Source organism: Cetorhinus maximus, chromosome 18, assembly GCF_964194155.1.
Source record: "Cetorhinus maximus chromosome 18, sCetMax3.hap1.1, whole genome shotgun sequence".
Classification (NCBI taxonomy): Eukaryota; Metazoa; Chordata; class Chondrichthyes; order Lamniformes; family Cetorhinidae; genus Cetorhinus; species Cetorhinus maximus.
This window is the reverse complement of record NC_135896.1, coordinates 19,909,701-19,930,850: the sequence shown is the minus strand read 5'-3', so window position 1 is coordinate 19,930,850 and position 21,150 is coordinate 19,909,701.

The window sequence follows — 21,150 nt, the reverse complement described above, 5'->3', positions numbered from 1 at the left end:
GGAGATATGCCAGGCTCAGTTAAAATTCTGGTAAATTCCCGAGATTCCCTCCAGGGATGAGAAACTTCAGTTATGTAGATGGACTGTTGTCCATGGAGAAGAAAAAGTTTAGAGGAGATTTGATAGAGGTATTCAAAATTATGAGGGGCCCAAACCCAAGGGCACAGATTTGAGGTAATTGGTAAAAGGAATAATGCGACAAGAGGAAAAATGTTTTCACTCGGTGATTGGTTAAGACCTGGGATGCACCGCCTGAGACTGGTGGAGGCAGGTTCAATCATGGCATTCAAAATTGAACTGGATCATTATCTGAAAAGGAAAAATATACAAGGCTATGGGAAAAAGTCAGGGGAGGCACTAGGTGAATTGATCTTGCACAGGGCCAGCATATACATAGAACCATAGAAAAGTTACAGCACAGAAGGAGGCCCATCTTGTCCATGCCAGCCCAAGGACACCCAGGTGCCCTTTCTAATCCCACCTAAAGTTTTTGCCTCTATTACCAACTTGGGCAGCGAATTCCAGACACCCACTACCCTCTGCGTAAAAAAGTTCTTCCTCATGTCCCCCTACACCTTCTGCCACTTATTTTGAATCTATGTCCCCTGGTTCTAGAATTCTCCATCAAGGGAAACAATTTTATCTGGTCCACTCTATCTATTCCTCTCATAATTTTGTACACCTCAATCAAGTCACCTCTCAGCCTTCTTTGTTCTAAGGAAAATAACCCCAACCTATCCAACCTCTCCTCGTAGCTACACTTTTCTAACCCTGGCAACATTCTTGTAAACCTCCTCTGCACTCTCTCTAGAGCTATTACATCCTTCCTATAATGTGGTGACCAGGACTGCACACAATACTCCAGTTGTGGCCTCACCAGTGTTTTATACAATTCCAACATTATATCCTTACTTTTATATTCTATACCTCTGCCAATGAAGGAGAGCATTCCATATGCCTTCTTTACAACCTTGTCTACTTGAACTGCTGCCTTCAGGGACCTGTGTACTTGTACGCCAAGATCTCTCACTTCATCTACCCCTCTTAGTATATTCCCATTTATTGTGTAACCCCTGTAACTGTTTGACCTCCCTAAATGTATGACCTCACACTTCTCTATGTTAAAATCCATCAGCCACGTTACCAACCACTCCACCAACCCATCTATATCATTTTGGAGATTATGGCTATCCTCTACACTATCCACTACTCGGCCAATCTTCGTGCCATGAGATCTTTAACATCGACCTGAATGAAGCTGACAGAACCTTGGTTTAAAATTTCATTTAGATAACGACGCTTCCAATAATACAACATTTCGGCAGCAATGTCAGCTTAGAGATCATAAGTAATACTTAACTGGGAATGGGGCCTGGGGTGGTTGATGGAGGATGGGGTGGGAATGGGCTGATTGTGGGGTGGGGTGGGATTGAGGTAAGGGGAACTGTTGGAGATAGATAAGTGGATATACAAAAGGAGATTAAATAGATTAAGTTTGCAATTGAGAAAATCAGTGCCAGATGAACATCAATGCAGACAAGTACAAGGCATTATACATTTACAGAAAGACAGTCAACCAAAAGTAGCCTATATAAATTATGTAGAAATGACAAAAACTGAAGCAGCAGGGATCTGGAATGACATTATATTCAGCACTAAACATACCAAGACATTATGGAATAGCAATGAACAAAAAGCAGATAGAAAGTAATTGTATTCTTAGGTCTGTTAAATGTAAATTGGAAAATGTCATACTAAAACTGTTCCAATCACACCTTGAATATTGTGCTAGGTTTGAGTCATCCAAGCATAAAGGAATATTTAAGCCACAGAGTCAATTCAAAGAAGAGCAATGAAGTTTCTCACTAGTATCAAAGGATGTCGATTAAGAAATCAAGACTTGTTCTGCACTTGTCCCCATTGTAGTGGCATCATTAAAGTTCTATAGCTTGATCTGAGCACTTCAATTGTATATCCTTACTGCTGTTGATGTCCAGACATGGAACTGGTTGAATGTGTATTGCAGGTCTCGCACACACACACAGGCAGCTCACAAGACCCACTAATAGTGGATCACTACAGTGCTGAAATGTTGAAGATCAGGTCCTTTACATTTATGTTAAATACTCAGCTCTCCTGCTTTAAACTCACTTGTAAATATAATCATCTTTAATGGGTTAGTTCTGGCAGCAGGGGAGATCCATTTTCTCTCTCACTTCACTGTAATATAAAAGCTCCGAGCCATTTGTTTAGTTTAGTGTCAATGCACATCCACAGATATGGACGTGTCACATTTTATGTAATGCTTGAGGGTAAGAAAAAAGAGAGAGAAGCAGAGACGAGAGAATAGAAAAAGAGAGAACCATTGATATTTTCTGCACTGAAGCATGGTTCTTTGTGCGATGCAAAACTAATCCAACTGTCTCCTCATAACGGATTCCTCTTTTATATACTTTTCACTTAAAAGATGCAATGGCCTTTGCACTGGTCGAAACACTCCATACTCTAATGGTTCTCTGTGTAATTAGTGAGAGACAGCATCTGCTTCCAAAGGATTTCTGCTTTTAGCTTTTTCCCTTCCTTGCTCAGTTCTAAGGGGCTGATTTGGTCGCCAGGATGCAGATAGGAATCTCTTCTAACAGAGTTGCCGGCCCTCCAAAATTGTCTTTGAGTCTCCAAGTGTTAAAGATTAATTTCCTGGACATTGCAGGAAGCAGCCATGGAGAAAAATAACAGCAACATCAAAATGAAATTGTGTTCTTTTGGTTTTCTTTAAACACATTTGTTCAATATTTATTGGAGTTGGGAAGGAAAAGAAAGGACGTTTGGATGATTCTCTATAGGGTCGTGAACAGTTAACTCTCCTTCTGGTGTGGGGAGGCCAGGTAATGCTAGGATGAACATGCTACACAAGAAATTGTAGGAGTGCAGAGACAGGGTGGCTGGAGGTGGGAGATCATTGACGCAACCTCCAGGAATACATCAAAACAGAGTTGGCAAACCTTGCCCAAGAGTTCATTATTCCTATGAGAGCTTTGAGCTTCAGTGAGCTATCCAAGTGTAGAGGACATTACAATTGAACTTATTCAGTTCTTAAATGCACACGTACATCCAATAAGGGTTGCTGAATTCAGGTAAGAAGTAGGAACCCCAGCCAATTCTCCTAACACAGCGAGATAAAGCTAATTGTAATCTGCCCATTCTGAGATAAGCTAATTTCATACAAGGTGGTGATTGAACTTGGTATCTTCCTGCTCTGTGTACCACAGAGGTCACCAGTTTGGTTTAGAGCAAGTTTCTGATAAGAGGTGACTACATAACATCAGCTGAGGCCAGGTCCAAATAAGGCTTCTGGCTGTGGCTGCACAAAACCCGTGAGCTGTTTATGCCTAATTGTGTGCTCCAATGCAGATGCCGGTGGATACCCCTGGAAATTCGTCCATTCCCCATACACCATTGCTGCTGGGTAGACAGGCAAATAAGCAGTTTGGGGAGTGTGGGGGGTGGGGATGTTGGTGAAGGGGTTGTAGGGCACAAGCCTGGGTTGGCAGTACTGTACTCCTGTTGGTTCCACATGAATGGACCAAATCTTGCTGGAGTTGGCCATATTGCAGTGCTTAGCATTTTCCTGCAGATTACATGCTATCCCCCATACCTTGCTAGAGGTGCAAACTGAGAGAGAGAGCAAGAGGCATCTAAGAGCTTGGTAAACAGCAGGATCAACAGTGTATCTCTTTAATCAATGAAATTTAAGAATTGAGAAAGAAAGACAGAAAAAGAGGGTGAATTAGAGTCAACTTGAGTGCAGAAACAAAATAAAGAGGGAAAGAAAGATTAGAAGCTAAGATAAAAACATTAAAAATGTAAAATTTAATCATCCCAATATCTCTAAGAAGAATTTATTACATGCATAAATGAGATCGAACAGTTTAAATTGTCCTCTTTTTGGACCAGAGGGATTGATTGGATTTGCATTAACAATTTTTACACCAGCCCTGACCTTCTACAATGACTTTAATAAACAATTAATGTGTAAATTCAGTAAGTCATTAAATTAACAGAGAAGCTATGGAGGAGATGTCGTTTTTATGAAGCAAATGATGGAGTGACACAAATGGACCAGTCTGGAGAAGTGCAGCTCATCCCCTCAGAGATGACCAATGGAGAAGAGCTGATGAAGAAGGTGCAGCAGGTGGTAAAGAAGGCAAATGGCATGTTGGCCTTCATATTCGCTGAGTCGAGCATATCAAACTCTGTAGAGAGATTGAAGAGGACAAGGAGAGGCAGTACATTATAGCCACAGATGATGTCATTAATTGGCCAAGGCCATCTCATTGCAGGGCAGAAGCCAGCCGAAGAAATCTGCCTGAGGTGACAAGTTTTGCCAGCCTACCAATGCACTTCCATCCTTTTAGCCATTCATATAGAATGGACCACTTCAGTTTGATATTTCTAAACCAGTGTTTGCTGTGCCTTTAGTGATTAGTGCAAGTGAATGCTACAAATCTGAAATAGAAACATAGAAACTAGGAGTAGGAGTAGGCCATTCGACCCTTCGAGCCTGCTCTGCCATTCATTATGATCATGGCTGATCATCCAACTCAATAGCCTGCTCCTGCTTTCTCCCCATATCCTTTGATCCCTTTCATCCCAAGAGCTATATCTAACTCCTTCTTGAAAGCATACAATGTTTTGGTCTCAATTACTTCCTGTGGTAACGAATTCCACAGGCTCACCACTCTTTGGGTGAAGAAATTTCTCCTCATCTCAGTCCTAAATGGTCTACCCCGTATCCTCAGACTGTGACCCCTGGTTCTGGACTCCCCCACCATCGGGAACATCTTTCCTGCATTTACCCTGTCTAGTCCTGTTAGAATTTTATAGGTTTCTATGTGATCCCCCCTCATTCTCCTGAACTCCAACGAATATAATCCTAATCGACTCAATCTCTCCTCACATGTCAGTCCCGCCATCCCAGGAATCAGTCGGGTAAACCTTCACTGCCCTCCCTCTATAGCAAGTACATCCTTCCTCAGATAAGGAGACCAAAACTGCACACAATATTCCAGGTGTGGTCTCACCAAGGCCCTGTACAATTGCAGCAAGACATCCCTGTTCCTGTACTTGAATCCTCTGGCTATGAAGGCCAACATGCCATTTGCCTTCTTTACCGCCTGCTGCACCTGCATGCTTACCTTCAGCGACTGGTGTACAAGGCCACCCAGGTCTCATTGCACATTCCCCTCTCTCAATTTATAGCCATTCAGATAATAACCTGCCTCCCTGTTTTTGCTACCAAAATGGATAACCTCACATTTATCCACATTATACTGCAATCTTGCCCACTTACTCAGCTTGTCCAAATCACACTGAAGCATCTCTGCACTCTCCTCACAGCACACCCTCCCACCCATCTTTGTGAAATGGAAGAACTGGAATTAGGTGGCAGCAATTTCCCTACATCCAGGAACAAGAAGATAGGTTAGCATTTGGGTGCAATTGCTCATCAGAAAATTTCATTTTCTTTTCATTCATCTGAAGGGCTACACCTGACATATCCATTTCTCAGTCTGTTGCTGGTTTTCCATTTGAAGCATTGAGTCCCTTGGCAGTGTATATGTGTTTATTCATTTGAACTGGCCATCGTCCAGCTGAATAGGAAGGATTTCATGTCCAGCTTCATTCTGTTCACTCTCCCGTCCTTCTCCCATTGTTTAGATTCAATTTCAGATGACCTGGCCTTTAGAGGACTTTTAATAAATACTAAATGGAATCAAACACTCGTTCCTCTGTCACTTTACATTAATTTAATGTTTCAAGTTAACTTATTAACTTGTAGCAAGTTAGTGTTCCTGATTTTGAAGGTGGCAATGTTCCATCTCAGCTTCATTATGAGCTTCTTGGCATTCGTCACTCCCCCGCCAACTCCTCCCTCCCCTCAATCCCAAAACCCATCCCATACCTGTCTTACATTTGGTTCGGCACACTGGTCTCAACTTATATTGTTTAATTTATTGCCCGACTCAATGGGGAGAATTTTCGGCTCAGCGAGTGGGGGCGGGGCCTGCTCGCCGAGGTGTAAAATGACGCGGATTGACGTCGGGCATGTATCCCGACGTCCCCGCACGTCAGTTGGATTTTCAGTTCGGCGGGCACGCACTGGAGTCGGCTGCATGCCTGCTGAACTGTGAAAGGCCTATTGAGGCCATTAATTAACTAATTAACCCTATTGAGAAAGCTGCCCATCCCACCTTAAGGTTGGCGGGCAGGCGAAGAGCCCAGGCGGCCTTTGCATTTTTCATGGAACCTCATCCAAGGGCGGGATGAGGTATCCCAAAGGGTTTATAAACTAAATACATTTTTTCATTAAAGTTCATTGACGTGTCCCAGCTCGTGTGACACTGTCACATGAGGGGACATGTCTTAACTTATTTTTTCTTAATGAAAGTTTTCAAAACTTAAAACTGATCTTCCTGAGGGAGCTCTGTGCCTCAGGGAGATTTCTGTGCTCTTTTGTGTGAATGCCCACACAGGGAATGTACAGCGCTTCCTGGTGCACGTCACGCTGGGTGGGCCTTAATTGACCTGCCCACGTAAAATTGCGGCACAGACCCAAATGGGTCTGCACCCACCCCCCACACAACATGGGGGGAAAATTCTCTCCAAAGAAATGAATAATCAGTTATGTAAAGTTATGTAAATGAATAATCAGTTTTATGTAAAAATTGATAAGTCAAATCATTCTTTAGCAGCTTGGATTTAAATATAACTATAACTTCATAAACTTCCAGTCAACTTTAGTTCTCATTAATTGTTTCGAAATTGCAGGTACCAGTTGTAAATGGAAACCATTCTGCTGTAATGCTCTGGAAATTAACCCCCAACTTTATAAAGGACTAGCTGAGTGAACTCTGTCATTCCACAGCAGTAATTGCACTACCTTACCTAAGACTATAATTTGGGTTGCATCATGTAGTCAAATCAACATGGTGGTGTTTGAAAGGAAATTGGATTTTACACTGTTGTGGTAAAATAGATTTTAATCTGTACAATTTTGTTATCCCTCTCAACCCAATCAAGTTATGTTGGGTATATGGGATACCATGGGCATTATTTTAAAAGCCCAAGGAGACAAAATTGGAAAATTTCTGCTGGTTGTTATAATTAGATCCTGTGCCCTTAAAGGGACAGACTCCATTGCACACAACTCAACTTCGCAACAGAAACATTCCATTACAGGATATAACCTTACTTTTTATTAATCAACAGCAAGGCAATGGGGAAAAAAACCCAATTTTCAAAAGGAAACAAATACTGAGCTGAAGGAGAACAAGCAGCATATAGAGTGCTTGCAATAGCTGATAGATAGAAAAATTAACACAAAAATAAAATGTGCTTGTGGTGCTGCAGATTTATGACAGAAGTTGTCACCACTGATGTGCCAAAGCATCTCCATTTTAAATAAATGGTGTGAGCCCTGGTTTAGTGATAGCACACTTGCCTGAGACAGAAGGTCGGGGGTTAAAGTTCCATTCCAGAGATTTGAACATATAATCTAGATTGACACTTCCAGAACAGTGCATTATTGGAGGTATAATCTTTCAGATGAGATCTCAAACTATTACCTTGTCTGCGTATTCAGGTGGACTTTAAAGATCCCATGGCACTATTCAAAGATAGATTAACGTATTTTTTTTTACTTAAACAGTGTTTTAGATGCTTGTAGCATTGAATTACTGTTGCAGTATTACAACCAAAGGCACATAACGAGCCAGCAACCAAGAATGGGCAACATGAGAAAGGGGTGCAAAGTAATACATTTTATGCGATTGTACAAAACAGCAGCAATATAATAACATAACACTTTCTCAAAAACCCACACACATGCCCTTGTGCAAAGGATTTACTCCTCCTTTTCCCAGCAGTCCAACGTGGTCTAACCCCTGTGGCTAGAGCAGAGCTAGAGGCGGGTTGCTCCGATCCCTGCTCTGACTGCTGAGATGTTCTTGGCTCACAATCTTTACATTTTTATGCCCATGAGAGCCCCTCTAAAGATTTCTGCCAGGCAATGACCATCTCCAACAAGAGAGAATCTAATCATCTCCCCTTGACATATACCATCTCTGAATCCCACAACCTCAAAATTCTTGGGACTATCATTGACCAGAAGTTTAACTGGACCAGCCATGTAAACACTGTGGCTGCAAGCACAGGTCAGAGGCTGGGAATTCTGCAGTATGTAACTCACTTCCTGACTCCCCAAAATCTGTCCACCATCTACAGGGCACAAGTCAGAAGTGTGATGGAATATCCTCCACTTGTCTGAATGAGTGCAGCTCCCTCAAGAAGCTTGACACCATCCAGGACAATGCGACCCAATGGATTGGCATCCCATCCACACAGCCTCGAGTGCTATATAAAGATACAGTTCAGCAACTCCTCAAGTCTACTTTGACAGTACCTTCTAAACCTCCAACCTCTACTGTCTAGAATGACAAAGGCAGCACACACATAGGAACACCGCCACCTTCAAGTTTCCCTCCAAGCCAACACCATCCTGACTTGAAGCTATAACACCATTCCTTCACTGTCTCTGGGTCAAAAGCCTGGAACTCCCTTCCTAACAGCAATAAATTGTGGCCTAGCCAATGATGCCCATATCCCATGAATGAATATATTTTTTTAAAAAGCACTGTGGATGTATCTATGCCACATGAACTATAGCTGTTTGATGGTAATGCTCAATGGTGACCCCCATTATGTCCTGCCATCTGATGTGATGGAGTAGGCTTGACAAGGCAGAATGGGGGAGTGGGAGGCAGAATGGTGTGACATGTACAACAGGATATGGGTGAATGTGCATCTGCATTCAATTGTCTTGATTTGGTTACCTAATTAAATTGTTTTCTGCATTGAACGCAGGAGTGTGGTACAATGTGGTAACTCCCAGAATGTTGATGGAGGATTCAGCAATGGTAATGCCATTGAATGTCATGGGGAGATGATTAAGTTCTCAAGGGAAATTAGTGATGGGCAACAAATGCTGGTATAGTCAGTGTCACCCACATCCCATGAAAGAATACATTTTTAGAAAGTGGGTGAGAAATGGGAGCGCTTTGAGTAGAGTATACACTTCCATGTCACCTTTTGCTGCTTACCCTCTCACAGGTCAGCCACACTTCACTCCTCCTGCTCTGCTGGGCAAAAGCTTGGTGCAGATCAATGATGTGCTATAAAGCCAAGACTAAAGTGTTTGTCATTCTGCATAAGGCATCTGACAGGTTGGTGTCCAGGGTCTGCACATACATGATCAAAGCCTGCATGAATTCATTTAATTGCTGCAATGTTTGTCCCATGCAGTTGACCACTCTCCATGGAAGAAGACATCGTCACAGTGCTCTGTGACATCAACTCACTCATGTTTGAGCTGAACTCCTCTATTCTCTCTGCAATCATGGACTGTGTGCGTGGAAGCCTGTCAGAACATTGGAGATTTTCTACTTCCCCTCAATGACTCTGGCCCCTGGGTACAGTGCCTGCCTCCAGCAGAACTCAAAGAGGTTTGGACCCTATGTGAAGAATTGTCTACAGCTGTCCCTACCACCAGTGTTTACTCTTGTTGACTTGTGAAGTGTAAACAATGAGGTGACAAACCAATTATCAGTTTAACAGGACCCACAGATACGTGAGTGTCTGAGCTGGTGCATGGTAAGCATGAATCATGCAATTTTGCACCTTCAGAAGGGATCAGCTCCTCTGAACATTTGTCATCCACTGACTGCTGCTACTGGCTGAAGGCCTTGGCGGGGAGAAAAGATGTGAATTAGCATTGGCAAGATAAGGATGTAGTTAGCATGATGCAGATGATCATATTTTACTCACTGCTGAAATCAAGTCAACATGACTGAGTGCTGTATGGCATGTGAATCAATGATATTTAATTATGTTAACAGGTAGCTGCAGGGTCCCCATCAGGGGATGCTGAGACACCATTTACCCCCCTCTGCAGTTATCAGCTATAAGATCTGTGGAAGACCATCTCTGGTTCTCTCTTGCATTGTACTATCTCTTCTGCAATGGGGAGAAGAACATACCTGTGAGTGGCTTTAATGGCATGTCTTTGCCCTGTGGATGTAGTGCATTTAGTGAGGGTAACTATTAGGGAGAGACATCGAATTGCATAAGAGCCAGCGTAATTGGCAGTGGTGGATGGATAGATACAGGTGTGAGGAAATTAATAGCGACAATGGATGGCTGCACCTAAGTGAGTATGAGGACTCTCTTGTTCGTCCTTCAAGGCAAAGGTGTTTGATGGGGTTCCAGTGGGTACATAGATGAGGCCAATCTGCACCAGAAGGTTCTGTTGCAAATAGGACAGGATACTACAGATGGTTGAGTTTTGAGCGAGTTGTTGACTCGGGCTTTCATCTCCTTGAGTTTTCCCTCCGCTTTTGATATGTACTTGCTTTCAAAGGAGGCCGCAACTTTTTTTTAAAATAAAAACAAAATGCTGCAGATGCTGAACATATGAAATAAAAACAGAAAATGCTGGAAAAACCCAGCAGGTCTGGCAACATCTGTGAAGAGGGAAACAAAGTTAATGTTTTGCATCCGTATGACTCTTCAGAGCTGCAAAATTTTTTGTTTGGTTGCGCCAGGTGCAGCAATCCTGGGCTAGCTACTGCCGGGGCTCAAAGCCAATATCATAACTCCTAAATGAAGCCTTGAAAGTGTCCTTGTAGTGCTTCGTTTGACTGTCATGAAAGCGTAGCCCGGACTCAAGCTTTCTGTAGAAGATTCACTTCTGTAAGCTTGTGTCAGGCCCTCTGTCTACATGATCAGACCAATTCAGGTGCGAATCTTTCAATATGATGTGGACGCTTGACATACCGGCATGTATGAGCACTACCATGTCTTGTATTTTGCCCTGCCATCTGCTGTGATGGAGTAGGGTTGACAAGGCAGAGTAGGAGAGTGGGAGGCAGAATGACATGTACAACAGGATATGGGTGAATGTGCAAGTGCACTCAATTGTCCTGATTTGGTTACCTCATTGTTTTCTGCACTGATTTTAGAACCAACAACATTCCTTCAGCCTTCATGCATTGACATCCTGGAAACAGTAGATTATGGAATGATTCATGGAATGAACAGCGCAAGGAGGGCGAAAGAAAATGAATGCAATATCTGTGGCTGATTTAGTTCCTATACATTGCACAAAGACAGCAACTTCACAGCATTCATGTCAATGGTGAAGCAGACAGCTCGATGCCATTTTCACCAAGCCAATGGCTTAACTTGGACAGCACATTTGTGTGTCAGCATCCAACCACGCGTCAGCCCCTGCCTTGAACATGCTGTACCATTTTATGCATGAAAAAAAATTATTAAATCCCCATTAAACTCACTGTTATTTTGCAACAAAATCTGGCCCAATGTGTTCTGATACTATTTTAAATTTAACACTGAAAACATTTTGCATGCTTCAGAACTGTTTCAACAGCACCGAAAAAAGTAAAAGAATTCACCTTTCATCATGTTGGAGAGTTTATGGAGAATACAGAAAACTGATAAATGCTGACTTATATTTCGATAAAGACAGAGAAAGGATGGTTTACCTGAGAATATTGAATCATTAAACATATTGGTATTGAACAATGTTCTGTGAATAGCCTGAGTACATGCTAAGTCCGACTTCTCCACTTCTACAGTATCATCCAATGTCACAATGTGTTTTCTGTTTCCTTATTTAGTTCAATGCTTATGCTTCTTTTTCTACTCATCCTGCAGGATGACTGGCAGATAATTAATCATATATGGGACCCAAACAGGATGGAGAGAAACAAAGGGGAAATGTGGCAGGAGAAGCATGTAAAAGATCAATTGACCAAGCGATAATCCCTCATTGAATCACTTTTCAAAATCTTTCCTTAATACAAGGATTAATGGGCAACATCCTTTGCTTTGAAATAAATTGTCTGCAGATGTTTGGGATGATCCTATATTAAATTAGCGGCCTCTACACACACTGTGCATTTCAGTTCACGCAGTTTCCTGTGATCATCTTGTCTTACGGTTTCTGGACACAAAACACTGCTTTTTGTTCCTCATTTGCAATTGATAGTCTCAAACTGTTTGGAAGGCTTTCAGTGAAACTATGGCACCCAGCCATCGTTTTATTCAAGGCCACCTTCTTGAATATTTATCAGCATCTGTAAAGATTAAATACAGATGTTCCAAGTGCTATTAAATTGTTTACACTTGATACGGTCAGAAGAGTCATGCCCTAATGTTTTGAGATGTCGTTTTCTGTACCCTAAACTTTGCTCTCTGAAGATTGCTTTGAATCATATCAAGTATTTTACTGTAAATGTGTACAGTAAAAACAGTGAGTTCAGTCTGCTCACTGCATTTATTTAAGTGCTGTTTTTAAGTATCATCATAAATTTTTAGCCTTTGATCATGTTTTTGTCTAAATACAAGTCAAAACTTCTAACACCTAAAGTTAATGAGTTCTCTCAGTTCTTGTGCAATTATTCCACCTCACTTCTTAGAGCATGAAACATACCTTCTAATGACAATGTAGTCTTATACTGTTTGGAAAAAATATCTTTGTGCACAGTTGCACATTGTGTAATGTGGCATGCCATAGTAATGTGACCTCTGATGTCATTCCTTTGTGAGTAAAGGATTGAGGAAGAAGCCATTTTACCCATCACATGGAACATGGGGCAGGATTTCCCGGTTGGCAAGCGGAGGGCGGGGCCCGCTCGCCAACGCATGGAATGACACGGGGTGACGGGCAGAATTCCCGACGTCACCCCGAGTCATTTCAATTTTCAGGTCAGCCGAATCAGCTGTGTGCTGCTGACCTGCCAATGGCCTATTGAGGCCATTGACAAAATAATAAAAATCATTAGTGGAACTGACCGTCCAACCTTAAGATTGGCGGGCAGGCTGGGAGCCCTGGCTGGCATTGGAAAAAGCATGAAACCTCATCCACGGGCGGGATGAGGTTTCATGTAAGTTTTTAAAAATTTAATAAAAGTGCATTTAAAAGTGATGGACATGTCCCAACTCATGTGACAGTGTCACATGAGGGGACATGTCAAGGAAATTTTTTTTTTCTGTTTTTATGATTTTTTATTGCGGAGACAATCTCCCTGAGGCAGCACTTAGCCTCAGGGAGATGAGTGTGCTTTTTCACGCACATGCCTGAAAGAGCGCACGCTCGGCTCAGGGAATCCACCCCCCGCCCGCACAGGGAACACGTAGCGCTTCCTTGCAGACGTCACGCTGGGCGGGCCTTAATTGGCCCACCAACGTAAAATGGTGGAGCGCCCCCATTCAGGGGCACCGATCGGAGTTGCGTCCACTCTTGAACTTCCCCCTGACGGAGGTAAAATTCTGCCCATGGCGTCAGGAGCGTGCATCTGTAATTGAGTGGATTTTGATAGCTGCATGAGATAGCCTGCTGCTGTAAGAAACATCAGAGGATAATTAAGACTTCAGTCTGCAACTTTGTAGAGGACATTGACTGCTGAGTGAGTCAGTATGGCTTTGAATATTCCAGCTTCTATGGAGATGAAGGCAGGTTTGAGAATGAATTGGAAATTCTTCTGGCCTCAATGGCAGAACTATGAAATTGGCAGAGTTGACTAAGAAACCTTAACAAATACGAATAGCAATTCACTTATCAGTGTTAAGGAAAGAGTGCTACAAGCTGTATTGCACACTAGACCTCACTGATGAGCAGATAAGTAAGTCTTGTGAAAATTTGGGGGTCTTGAAGACCCATTTTGAGCCAACAACTAATGTTATTGATGAACACTGTTAGGGCCAAATATAATTTTTAGTTGAATATCTATATTTGTGTGTTAAGTGAGGTAAAAAGGGTTTCAGTTTCATTTCAGTTTGGTTTGTGAACCTTGGTGCTGGGAAGTGTGGATGGATTTCTGACTGAAAAGTCAGGGGCAGGATTTTCGGGCCAGTGATCTGCGGATCTGGGAGCAGCCGGAAAACAGACTGCCGACTGCGATTAGCCCCCGACCGCACTTCCATGCCGGCTGGCCAGTTAACGGCTTGCCGGCATGAAAGGTGCGCTGAAAGGCTCGGCGCTGCTGGGGTAGGGACAGGAGAAGGGCAGGCGCTGAAGTCAGTGTGGGCGTGGGGAAGCGCGGAATGAAAGCTCCCTGAAAGCAGAGAGCTGCCTCAGGGAGCTGAAGAATTCAAATTCAATAAGAACAGTTTTAAAAATCCAGAAAAAAAAGCCCACACATCAGAATGAGCCACCTAAACATATGGATGCTGAAATTTGTGTCCAAACATTTTTACCTTCTTTTCAATTAATCTCGGAAACCTCATCCGCCCTTGGATGAGGTTTCCTGAAGAGTGCAAAGGTCGCCTGGCTGATTCGCCCGCCCGCCAACCATAACGTTGGATGGGCAGCAAAAAAATCCCAGTTAATTGCGCCATTAATGGGCTTAATAGCTCTCTTAATTTTTGGCAGGCGCGCTGCTGACTCTTATGTGCGTGCCGCCAACTGAAATATTGCGCAATTTTACCCTCGAGCAGGTCAGGCGCGCGCCCACATGCCGAGCGAAAAATTCTGGCCCAGGTCTTTTGGGTTTGTTTGTACATATGCATTTTACTGAGGTTTTACAGCCCCTGAAGGTAAAGAGATGAGTTAAAAGGTTAGTGATTGTGGAGAAAAAAATACAGTTGCCTAGCAACAGTGATCCAGGGACACAGGCACAGTGAAAAGACAGGAGAGAGAATTCAGTGTGTGTCAGAAAGTGAAGACAGGGATTTTGAGCTGCCTGAAAGGAAAATATTACAAGGCTGTTGGGACAGTGTTTGACTGTTATAGAACTCAGTAAAGTGATCAGTCTAGCAGAGGTGCTACTGGAAGACTGAGTTTAGAGTGAGGTATTTGGGTGTCTCGGGGAGAGATATGAGTTGGGTGAAAAGCATCGACTGAACGCTCAAGAATTCAATGGAAGAAAACTGATTTCAACTGTGCCAGTCCCAAGTGAGAAGCCTTTGTGTATCAAGCTAGTGGTAACTCTCCACTGGTTTATGTATATGTAAGGATATTGCTGAGGTAGAGGAATAGTATGAATTTGGAACGTCTTGTATTTGTATTGAGAACTTTCCGACCTTTTTGTCTGGTGTAATATAATTCATTTTTCTTGTTTAATAAATATTTTATTATTTGTGTTAAAAGTTCATCAGTCGACTCCAGTGAATTTGTTCAGTAACTTTCCTCCATGGATTCTAAAAGAAAAATTAGGATCTATCAAGCCAGGTTTCACTCTGCGGTCTGACTTGTCCAGTGTTAATATCAGCTGGGACAAGTTACGTGTTCAACACCGGAGCTCAGGAAGAGGGGGAGAATATTGATCAGTGTGCGGCTACACTGAGATGTCTAGCTGAATCTTGTGGGTTTGTGCACCTGAAGGATGATCTGATCAGAGATAGGATTGCCTTAGGAACAAGAAATACCGCCATGAGTGCACGTCTGGTGAGAGAAGAGAAACTTACTCTCAAGAAAGCTATTAACATGTTTAGAAGCTTGGAGGTGATGAATCATCAGCTGAAGAGTGTTAGTGGGGGAACTTATGTGGCTTTGCACTATGTGGAGAGGCTGTTCAGGCCTTCCAAGCACAGGAAAATGGAGAAAAAGGGAGAACTATTTACAAAAGGGCCAGCAGAAAGATCAAGGCCAGAATGTTGGATGTAAATATTGTGGAGGAAAACACAGAAAATAAAAGGAAACATGTCCGGCGTGGGGAAAGCAGTGCTCTTAGTGCAAGAAGCTGAATCAATTTTCATGTAAGTGTTTTGCTGGAAAGAAGAAAAGCAAACCCTTAAAGGTGGTTGCTGGGAAGATGTTGGAAGATAATTCTGATGAATCACTCTACACCCTAGAATAGGCTGGCACCGTGAAGTCTCAAGATAACAAAAATGGTTTGTGACTGTTGGAATGCTGACTGCAGAAGGAAAGCATCAAGTCAGAAAGACACTTGTGCTAGGTGCAACATCATGAGCTTCGCAGACTTGTGTGAAGTTGCTCAAGACCCGAAAATGAAGTCGTCCAAGGTAAAGTTGAGGCTATATGATAGAATGATGCTCACTCCAAGAGAGCAAACTAAGCAGATAACACTGTGTAAAGGGAAGAAGGAAGGCAGAAGACATACAGTTCCAAATAATAGACACAAAGCAAAATCCCCTCAGCTGAAGCAAGCCAAAGGCTTGGACTGGTAACCCTCCATGTACCAGGAGATATTTGCAGTGTTTCACATGGCACCAAGCCATTAACTGCTGAATGGACCCTGACAAATTACAAAGACATTTTCACTGGTCTTGGATGTCTTCCTGGTGAATATCATCTTGAAAAAGATGATAGTGTGAGACTAACTCAACCTCTTCCGAGGAGAGTTCCAGCTGCCCTCAAGTCCAGCCTAACAGACAAGATGGAGGAGTTTGAACAGGTGGGAGAAATTTAAAAAGTGACAATTCCTATGGACTGGATTAGCAGCATGGTAACAGTGAAAAAGGCTGGGATGCTGAGTGTGTGCATTGATCTAAAGGACCTCAATAAAGCTTCAAAGGGATCCCACTACCCCATGTCAACAATTGAAGAAATTTTGTTGCAATTTGCCATGGCAATAGTCTTTACCCACTCCCATCCTTGTTGTGAAGGATATGTACTGGCAAGCAAAGTTGGATGAAAGCAACAGTTTTCTGACTATGTTGTGGATGCCATTTGGGAGGTACAGATGATTCCACATGCCATTTGGTATTTCTGCTGCTTCGAAAGAGTATCAATGCAGATAGTCAATGATCTTCCAGGAGTGGAAACAATCGTGAATGATCTGCTAGCCTATGGATCTGGAGATATGATGAAAGAAGCCATCACAGACAATGGTCAGAATCTAATGAGACTGCTAGAGAGAGCTCGCCAGATGAACCTGAAGTTGAACAAGAAAACACTGCAACTGAAGATGGCTGAAGTCAAGTACATAGGTCATGTAGTGACAGCGAAAGGACTTTGCTCTGACCCTGATATGGTGCGAGCTGTAGCAGAGATTCAACAACTAACAGGTGTGAATGCAGTTCAACAGTTTGTAGGATTTGTGTACAACTTGGCCAAATTCTTTCCCAATTTGTCGTTAGAGTGTGAACCTATATGCAAGCTCACTGCAAAGGATATTCAGTGGTACTGTGGCACAGAACCAGAAGCAGCTTTCACTCGCGTCAAACAGCTAGTGTTGACAATGGCAGTGCTGAGGTACTATGATGTCAATGGCGAAGTCACTCTGCAGGGTGATGCCAGTGAAACCGGACTTGGAGTAACTCTCATGCAGCAAGGACAACCAATTGCATTTGCATCCAGAGTGTTAACGCAAACTGACCAATGATGCACACAGACTGAGAAAGAGTGCCTGGCTACTGTCTTTGCTTGTGAGCATTTTAATCAGTGTCTGTTTGGGAGAGAGAAAATGATGATGAAATCTGACCATAAGCCACTTCAAAGCATCTTTCTCAAACCGCTTCTATCTGTTCTGAAGCACCTGCAAAGGATATTACTCTGTTTACAGAGATATCATTTGGAAGTGAAGTACAAGCAAGGGAGGCAGCTGTACATCGCCGACATGCTGTCGAGAGCTGCACTCCCTTTGAAGAAAGTTGATGATGCTAATACAGAGTGTGCAATCTTCCAGGTTCAAAGAGAAGCAACAGGATGACATGCTCTGGTAGTCATCAACCCAGCCAAGACATTGAATCTAACAGATTAGAGTCTTTCTCAGATCAAGCAAACTACACAATGAGATGCAACTTTCCAAGTGCGACAGGAAGTAGTAATGAAAGGATAGTCTGAAACCATCAAAGCCATACTTATTGCTATAATGACAGCATTCTGCATACAGGGATGAAGTATTCTGTGCAGAGGAACTAGAGTCATCATCCCTAAGAAGGGAAAAGAGATGCTGAAATGCATCCATGCAAGACATCAAGGAATGAAGTCAAGTCTGAAGAAGGCAACAGAAGTGCACTATTGGCCAAACATGAGCAATGACATCAAGGACCATGTCAGCCAGTGCAGTGCATGTAATGAACATCAAGTTAAGCAGGCTAAAGAGCCATTCACAACTCATGACATCCCAGGCAGACTATGGATGAAGCTTGCAGTAGACCTCTTCACTCTCTTTGAAACTGACTATCTCATCACCGTCAACCTCTAATCAGATTACTGGGAGTTAGACAAACTGATGTCAATGACTGCCAGTGAGATTGTAGAATGCCTGAAAGCACACTTCAGTACTCATGGCATTCTTGACATTGTGGTAAGTGACAATGGCCCCCGGTTCACGAGTGAAGAATTCAGGAGCTTCGTAAACAATTGGGAAATTCAGCACTCCGCATCATCTCTATAATGTCCCCAGTCAAATGGAAAGGCCAAGGCAGTGGTGAAAATTGCCAAAGGGATCACCAAAAAATAAAATAGATCCAGCACAGATGTGTACAAGAGGATCTTCAAGTGGAGAAGCACACTTGCTGAAGGCATGGAAAGAAGTCCAGTCCAATGATTAACATCACACTGCAACCAAACTACTCTTGCAATAGCTAAAAAAAACTACCGAGGCCGGAAGCAGTAGCAAGAGTGAGTGAAAAAAATCAAAGCGAAATGACAGAAAGCCAAATTTCACTTTGATAAAATGGCTAAATCATTGCCAAAGTTGAGAGTTGGAGAGCCGGTCAGAGTGCAAACATTCAACAAAAGTCAGCTAACTTCACAACTTTGAGCTTGTGTAAAGCAGTTGCCATCTTGATTGTACACGGTGAAAGTGAATGACCAGATGTATCGTTACAACCGCAGGCATATTCGTGCAACTGGAGAAGCTGCTCCTTCACAGCAGACAGCTGTTGAGGGAGAGTTGATTTTGGCAATTGAACAAGGAACAGAACAAGCACCGGCCCCAGAGGTCAATTGCTCCACAACAAATGCAACAAATCAGCAGCAACTCTCACTACGGCAACAACATTATCCAGGAGGCAACATCACCCCAGGAATCAGCAAATGCTAGACTAACAACCTGCATGCATACCATTAGAAGGTTATGTGTGCAATGTGTGTACAGAGACAGACGAAGGTGAGACAGGCTAGAATGAATAGTGTTCTGTTCGTACGTGATGACTTTCTTTATTGACCATGTATGTGGGTACCTTGTAACTGCAAATTATAGTGCATGCAATGTGTTTCTTTTAAAATCTTTTCTAGGAGGGGAGATGTTTGGAGAAATGCCTTTTTGCACCGTTGCCTGTTGTGTACTGTGGCTTGTCATAGTCATGTGACCTCTTATGCCACTCCTTTGTGAGTAAAGGATTGAGGCAGAAGCCATTTTACCCACCACATGCAACATACACCACCTTCAGGCAGTATAACAGAGAACTTCTATTTAGAACTACCTGGATATTTATTTTCAATTTTTCATTACTATGCCTCTCCATTTTTTCTTCAAGATATAAAATATAAAAGATGGCTTTTAAAAAGCAAGACTAATACAAGTATTTTCAGAAGTTTGGTGGAACTCATTTGGTAGTCCAAAGATCAATTTCTTTTCTCAGCTGTTGTTCAAATTCAATTTCTAATGGTTGTGCTCTTTCCGATTCTATGCCACACAGCTAGATGGTATTAGACTTTAGTCGTAGGACAATCATCTCAGGAAATGAAAATCTAATCAAAAGACACCTACCTTTCAGGGCTTTACCTTGTAAGAAGGAGAAATGGTCTATAGGCCACTGCATTTTCCTATATATGCTGATGATGTATCCCCATTCAAGCAACACCCTGAATCAAATGCTGCCTGTATTGTCAAAGATGGCTTGGGTTGGATTTTCAAATCAAGATGGGAAACCCGCCTCCTGAACGAATGCTGGGTCCGGACCCCATGCCCCATCCCACTGTTGACATGCAGGAGACTTTCAACTGTGCCGTCGCCCATTACTTTGACCGGTTGCTCAACAACCAGTCGGACCTGTTTGGCGTCCTTCATAACGCAGAAGACAAGAAGTTGAATGAGAGAAAAGAGGAGACAAGAGACTGGCCAAAACCCAGAGCAGGGTGGGGGTGGGAGTCTGTACCACTGTACTGGGCTGGGGTGGGGTGGGTGTCTGTACTGGGCCAGCTTTAGATCTGGATGTGCAGGGCTCTCTATGATCGAGAGTTGGAACCTGGCCCAGGGCTGTCATAGCAACACCCTGGAACCCTTCTCTTGGCTTAAGAGAGCCCCGTGCACAGGCTCTTGAATGCAGGGCTATGTTGGGCCTAGTGGTATTTAAAATTGTAAGCGAGGGATGATATACTGTTGGGGAATATGGCTACCCAAATTCCCACAGTGTTGCACCAAACTAAAACTTGAATGTGTTGATTCATGGCAGCAGCATATAATTATAAAAGCATAAATTTTATTCGTACTAATGCACAATATTCATTTTCGAAAGTTAATTGTCAGTGGTGAAGGAGAGGGGGTGCGCAACGCTTGCATTGGCCCTGGTTCACTCCACAAATGTTGATGGAACTGTTTCTGTTTTAGTTTCCAGTTTCCAGCAACTGCTGTTTTTAGGTTTTGTTCAAAATTTTAAAAGAGCATGAGGGAATATGATGGCAAGCCTTTTCCAAAACCCAAAACAGAGCGATGAGTCATGGTTCCTTTTCTGCTATAACATCCTAAATGGTGGGTCTGTCTGCATTTGAAAAGAGAAAAGTGCTTATTTTTTGGGGACAGCTACTTCATTTGATTATGAAAACTGTTACTAATCGAGAGATGCAAGTGATAAAAAAAAATATGAATACTAGTTTTTCCATTCTATCAATGTGCATCAAAGTCTCATAAGCAACTTGTGCATCGACTTAGGGAACACACTGACACCACATTTCATTGAGGGCGTATGTCTACTCTTGGTTCATGATTGCATTTTATATTACTCAACAATATCAGACACCAAGATAATGGCCCAGACCTCCTGTTTCCTGGGAGATAGTACCCCAGAAGATACATTGGGGGACAGACATCCACACACAAGGATTGCATGGTAACTGCCTGGGAAATTTAAACTTTCAATGGACAATCACCCTGCACCGGG